Consider the following 6,895-nt stretch of genomic DNA (forward strand, 5'->3'; position numbering starts at 1 on the left):
ATCTGTACCTAGAATAACATCTTGTCAGAGTTACTTACAAAAGTACATTAAAACATTTATGTACACCACTTAATTCATGATAGATTTTGATGCGCAGTATTTTTTCAATAGAATGAATGTTTCCTTTACAGAAATGATGGTATTGCTTTGCCTTTTGGTGCCTCTGAATCTGTTATGATCTTTTAAAGCCAGATCTTTTTACTTCCTTTCAGTGTTCAAGGACTGAACCTTGTTTCGGCTGACATACCAGAGAACAACAAACCAGCACTGGCAGGTGTTCTGCTATCTTACCTAAAGCAGACATTGCAGCAATCGAATAATCCATGTAAGTTACTTGTCTTCAACTCAACACTGTAGTTAAGATTTAAACCAGCACCACATGTTTCTCATCTTCGTCCTGTTTTAATGCTATATTCACTTGTCCACATGGTTTCATGCAGCCTGCAAATTGAACAACCAAACGTATACCAGCTGGCTCGACTCAAACTTCGGTTTGCTATCCGCCTACGTGTCCACCTCTGATCTTAAAGAGTTCATCATTTTGGTAAATCTCTGTCTTTCATTCTCTAGAGGACATTGCCTTTTAAACATAGGACTCAGGGTCATTTATATATTTTTAACATAGTTCTAACTTGGGTTTTTCTTGGGGAGATCTGAACTCTCTTATGTACCATTGTACGTACATAGCTTTTTGAACACTACTCAGCACACTTCTTATATGAATAAATGCTGATATTTCTCTTGCTAAAAATGTGGCTGCTAATATTTGACGTGTGTCCAGTGCTCAATCACTCACCTTGGCCAATTCCCTTTGACACAAATGTAATTAGCTCTTAGTCTATCTCTCTCAAGAAAATGCAAAAAAATGCTGAAATAAATCATCCTCCCTGATAGACATTGCCTTATTCTGTCTCACATTACTGACTGTCTCAGACTATCTCAAGTACAGTCTGTTAGTTTCTCACACTCTCACAATACCTCTCTTTGGTAGCTTAGACGAGCTTCAATCTCTATATGCAATGTTGTACAGTGTGGGAATTATGTGGCTTGGTCTAACTCTTTTTTGGTCGGTGTTGCCATTGCCCATGATATAGCAGATTTCTCAGTGATTTGTTGCTGTGTCGTTTTGCAGTTTGGATACCTGGAGGCTATGAGCCCCAGTGAAGTAGCTCAATTCACTCTCAGTTCTGGAGCACTTTACAGCATAAGTGAGATGACCCTAGTCTTCAATCGACTCGAGACAGGCAATGCTTTCACCAATGTGGATGAGTTTTTCACAGCTCTCACATCTACATCTCAAGGGGTAACTTACATTCTTTCCTTGTTTGTATTCTATAGAAGAAATCAGCCTTGCAATGACATTGAAGGATAGATCAGTAGGAAAACCACTTACTTAAAGCGTCTTTGCCACATCTGGGCTTGTTTCTCTCTGCAGCCTCTTAACATCTCATCTCCTGTGAGAGACCTTATGATGAATGCAACCTTCAGGATCATCAGCGTGCAGTTTTCATCGTTTAATACCTACAACTGGACTGCATGGTTCACTGTAAATCTCAAGCCAATCCTTGCCAGTATCACTTCTGAGATGCTCACTATTGCAACATCAAACATGGCATGCATCAACTATGCGGAAATGTAAGTGATTTCAAATCTGTACCTAGAATAACATCTTGTCAGAGTTACTTACAAAAGTACATTAAAACATTTATGTACACCACTTAATTCATGATAGATTTTGATGCGCACTTTTTTTTCAATAGAATGAATGTTTCCTTTACAGAAATGATGGTATTGCTTTGCCTTTTGGTGCCTCTGAATCTGTTATGATCTTTTAAAGCCAGATCTTTTTACTTCCTTTCAGTGTTCAAGGACTGAACCTTGTTTCGGCTGACATACCAGAGAACAACAAACCAGCACTGGCAGGTGTTCTGCTATCTTACCTAAAGCAGACATTGCAGCAATCGAATAATCCATGTAAGTTACTTGTCTTCAACTCAACACTGTAGTTAAGATTTAAACCAGCACCACATGTTTCTCATCTTCGTCCTGTTTTAATGCTATATTCACTTGTCCACATGGTTTCATGCAGCCTGCAAATTGAACAACCAAACGTATACCAGCTGGCTCGACTCAAACTTCGGTTTGCTATCCGCCTACGTGTCCACCTCTGATCTTAAAGAGTTCATCATTTTGGTAAATCTCTGTCTTTCATTCTCTAGAGGACATTGCCTTTTAAACATAGGACTCAGGGTCATTTATATATTTTTAACATAGTTCTAACTTGGGTTTTTCTTGGGGAGATCTGAACTCTCTTATGTACCATTGTACGTACATAGCTTTTTGAACACTACTCAGCACACTTCTTATATGAATAAATGCTGATATTTCTCTTGCTAAAAATGTGGCTGCTAATATTTGACGTGTGTCCAGTGCTCAATCACTCACCTTGGCTAATTCCCTTTGACACAAATGTAATTAGCTCTTAGTCTATCTCTCTCAAGAAAATGCAAAAAAATGCTGAAATAAATCATCCTCCCTGATAGACATTGCCTTATTCTGTCTCACATTACTGACTGTCTCAGACTATCTCAAGTACAGTCTGTTAGTTTCTCACACTCTCACACTACCTCTCTTTGGTAGCTTAGACGAGCTTCAATCTCTATATGCAATATTGTACAGTGTGGGAATTATGTGGCTTGGTCTAACTCTTGTTTGGTCGGGGTTGCCATTGCCCATGATATAGCAGATTTCTCAGTGATTTGTTGCTGTGTCCTTTTGCAGTTTGGATACCTGGAGGCTATGAGCCCCAGTGAAGTAGCTCAATTCACTCTCAGTTCTGGAGCACTTTACAGCATAAGTGAGATGACCCTAGTCTTCAATCGACTCGAGACAGGCAATGCTTTCACCAATGTGGATGAGTTTTTCACAGCTCTCACATCTACATCTCAAGGGGTAACTTACATTCTTTCCTTGTTTGTATTCTATAGAAGAAATCAGCCTTGCAATGACATTGAAGGATAGATCAGTAGGAAAACCACTTACTTAAAGTCCCTTTGCCACATCTGGGCTTGTTTCTCTCTGCAGCCTCTTAACATCTCATCTCCTGTGAGAGACCTTGTGATGAATGCAACCTTCAGGATCATCAGCGTGCAGTTTTCATCGTTTAATACCTACAACTGGACTGCATGGTTCACTGTAAATCTCAAGCCAATCCTTGCCAGTATCACTTCTGAGATGCTCACTATTGCAACATCAAACATGGCATGCATCAACTATGCGGAAATGTAAGTGATTTTAAATCTGTACCTAGAATAACATCTTGTCAAAGTTACTTACAAAAGTACAATAAAACATTTATGTACACCACTTAATTCATGATAGATTTTGATGCGCAGTTTTTTTCCAATAGAATGAATGTTTCCTTTACAGAAATGATGGTATTGCTTTGCCTTTTGGTGCCTCTGAATCTGTTATGATCTTTTAAAGCCAGATCTTTTTACTTCCTTTCAGTGTTCAAGGACTGAACCTTGTTTCGGCTGACATACCAGAGAACAACAAACCAGCACTGGCAGGTGTTCTGCTATCTTACCTAAAGCAGACATTGCAGCAATCGAATAATCCATGTAAGTTACTTGTCTTCAACTCAACACTGTAGTTAAGATTTAAACCAGCACCACATGTTTCTCATCTTCGTCCTGTTTTAATGCTATATTCACTTGTCCACATGGTTTCATGCAGCCTGCAAATTGAACAACCAAACGTATACCAGCTGGCTCGACTCAAACTTCGGTTTGCTATCCGCCTACGTGTCCACCTCTGATCTTAAAGAGTTCATCATTTTGGTAAATCTCTGTCTTTCATTCTCTAGAGGACATTGCCTTTTAAACATAGGACTCAGGGTCATTTATATATTTTTAACATAGTTCTAACTTGGGTTTTTCTTGGGGAGATCTGAACTCTCTTATGTACCATTGTACGTACATAGCTTTTTGAACACTACTCAGCACACTTCTTATATGAATAAATGCTGATATTTCTCTTGCTAAAAATGTGGCTGCTAATATTTGACGTGTGTCCAGTGCTCAATCACTCACCTTGGCCAATTCCCTTTGACACAAATGTAATTAGCTCTTAGTCTATCTCTCTCAAGAAAATGCAAAAAAATGCTGAAATAAATCATCCTCCCTGATAGACATTGCCTTATTCTGTCTCACATTACTGACTGTCTCAGACTATCTCAAGTACAGTCTGTTAGTTTCTCACACTCTCACACTACCTCTCTTTGGTAGCTTAGACGAGCTTCAATCTCTATATGCAATGTTGTACAGTGTGGGAATTATGTGGCTTGGTCTAACTCTTGTTTGGTCGGGGTTGCCATTGCCCATAATATAGCAGATTTCTCAGTGATTTGTTGCTGTGTCCTTTTGCAGTTTGGATACCTGGAGGCTATGAGCCCCAGTGAAGTAGCTCAATTCACTCTCAGTTCTGGAGCACTTTACAGCATAAGTGAGATGACCCTAGTCTTCAATCGACTCGAGACAGGCAATGCTTTCACCAATGTGGATGAGTTTTTCACAGCTCTCACATCTACATCTCAAGGGGTAACTTACATTCTTTCCTTGTTTGTATTCTATAGAAGAAATCAGCCTTGCAATGACATTGAAGGATAGATCAGTAGGAAAACCACTTACTTAAAGCGTCTTTGCCACATCTGGGCTTGTTTCTCTCTGCAGCCTCTTAACATCTCATCTCCTGTGAGAGACCTTATGATGAATGCAACCTTCAGGATCATCAGCGTGCAGTTTTCATCGTTTAATACCTACAACTGGACTGCATGGTTCACTGTAAATCTCAAGCCAATCCTTGCCAGTATCACTTCTGAGATGCTCACTATTGCAACATCAAACATGGCATGCATCAACTATGCGGAAATGTAAGTGATTTCAAATCTGTACCTAGAATAACATCTTGTCAGAGTTACTTACAAAAGTACATTAAAACATTTATGTACACCACTTAATTCATGATAGATTTTGATGCACACTTTTTTTTCAATAGAATGAATGTTTCCTTTACAGAAATGATGGTATTGCTTTGCCTTTTGGTGCCTCTGAATCTGTTATGATCTTTTAAAGCCAGATCTTTTTACTTCCTTTCAGTGTTCAAGGACTGAACCTTGTTTCGGCTGACATACCAGAGAACAACAAACCAGCACTGGCAGGTGTTCTGCTATCTTACCTAAAGCAGACATTGCAGCAATCGAATAATCCATGTAAGTTACTTGTCTTCAACTCAACACTGTAGTTAAGATTTAAACCAGCACCACATGTTTCTCATCTTCGTCCTGTTTTAATGCTATATTCACTTGTCCACATGGTTTCATGCAGCCTGCAAATTGAACAACCAAACGTATACCAGCTGGCTCGACTCAAACTTCGGTTTGCTATCCGCCTACGTGTCCACCTCTGATCTTAAAGAGTTCATCATTTTGGTAAATCTCTGTCTTTCATTCTCTAGAGGACATTGCCTTTTAAACATATGACTCAGGGTCATTTATATATTTTTAACATAGTTCTAACTTGGGTTTTTCTTGGGGAGATCTGAACTCTCTTATGTACCATTGTACGTACATAGCTTTTTGAACACTACTCAGCACACTTCTTATATGAATAAATGCTGATATTTCTCTTGCTAAAAATGTGGCTGCTAATATTTGACGTGTGTCCAGTGCTCAATCACTCACCTTGGCCAATTCCCTTTGACACAAATGTAATTAGCTCTTAGTCTATCTCTCTCAAGAAAATGCAAAAAAAATGCTGAAATAAATCATCCTACCTGATAGACATTGCCTTATTCTGTCTCACATTACTGACTGTCTCAGACTATCTCAAGTACAGTCTGTTAGTTTCTCACACTCTCACACTACCTCTCTTTGGTAGCTTAGACAAGCTTCAATCTCTATATGCAATGTTGTACAGTGTGGGAATTATGTGGCTTGGTCTAACTCTTGTTTGGTCGGGGTTGCCATTGCCCATGATATAGCAGATTTCTCAGTGATTTGTTGCTGTGTCCTTTTGCAGTTTGGATACCTGGAGGCTATGAGCCCCAGTGAAGTAGTTCAATTCACTCTCAGTTCTGGAGCACTTTACAGCATAAGTGAGATGACCCTAGTCTTCAATCGACTCGAGACAGGCAATGCTTTCACCAATGTGGATGAGTTTTTCACAGCTCTCACATCTACATCTCAAGGGGTAACTTACATTCTTTCCTTGTTTGTATTCTATAGAAGAAATCAGCCTTGCAATGACATTGAAGGATAGATCAGTAGGAAAACCACTTACTTAAAGCGTCTTTGCCACATCTGGGCTTGTTTCTCTCTGCAGCCTCTTAACATCTCATCTCCTGTGAGAGACCTTATGATGAATGCAACCTTCAGGATCATCAGCGTGCAGTTTTCATCGTTTAATACCTACAACTGGACTGCATGGTTCACTGTAAATCTCAAGCCAATCCTTGCCAGTATCACTTCTGAGATGCTCACTATTGCAACATCAAACATGGCATGCATCAACTATGCGGAAATGTAAGTGATTTCAAATCTGTACCTAGAATAACATCTTGTCAGAGTTACTTACAAAAGTACATTAAAACATTTATGTACACCACTTAATTCATGATAGATTTTGATGCACACTTTTTTTTCAATAGAATGAATGTTTCCTTTACAGAAATGATGGTATTGCTTTGCCTTTTGGTGCCTCTGAATCTGTTATGATCTTTTAAAGCCAGATCTTTTTACTTCCTTTCAGTGTTCAAGGACTGAACCTTGTTTCGGCTGACATACCAGAGAACAACAAACCAGCACTGGCAGGTGTTCTGCTATCTTACCTAAAGC

Source organism: Brachyhypopomus gauderio, chromosome 20 (genome assembly GCF_052324685.1).
Source record: "Brachyhypopomus gauderio isolate BG-103 chromosome 20, BGAUD_0.2, whole genome shotgun sequence".
Taxonomy (NCBI): Eukaryota; Metazoa; Chordata; class Actinopteri; order Gymnotiformes; family Hypopomidae; genus Brachyhypopomus; species Brachyhypopomus gauderio.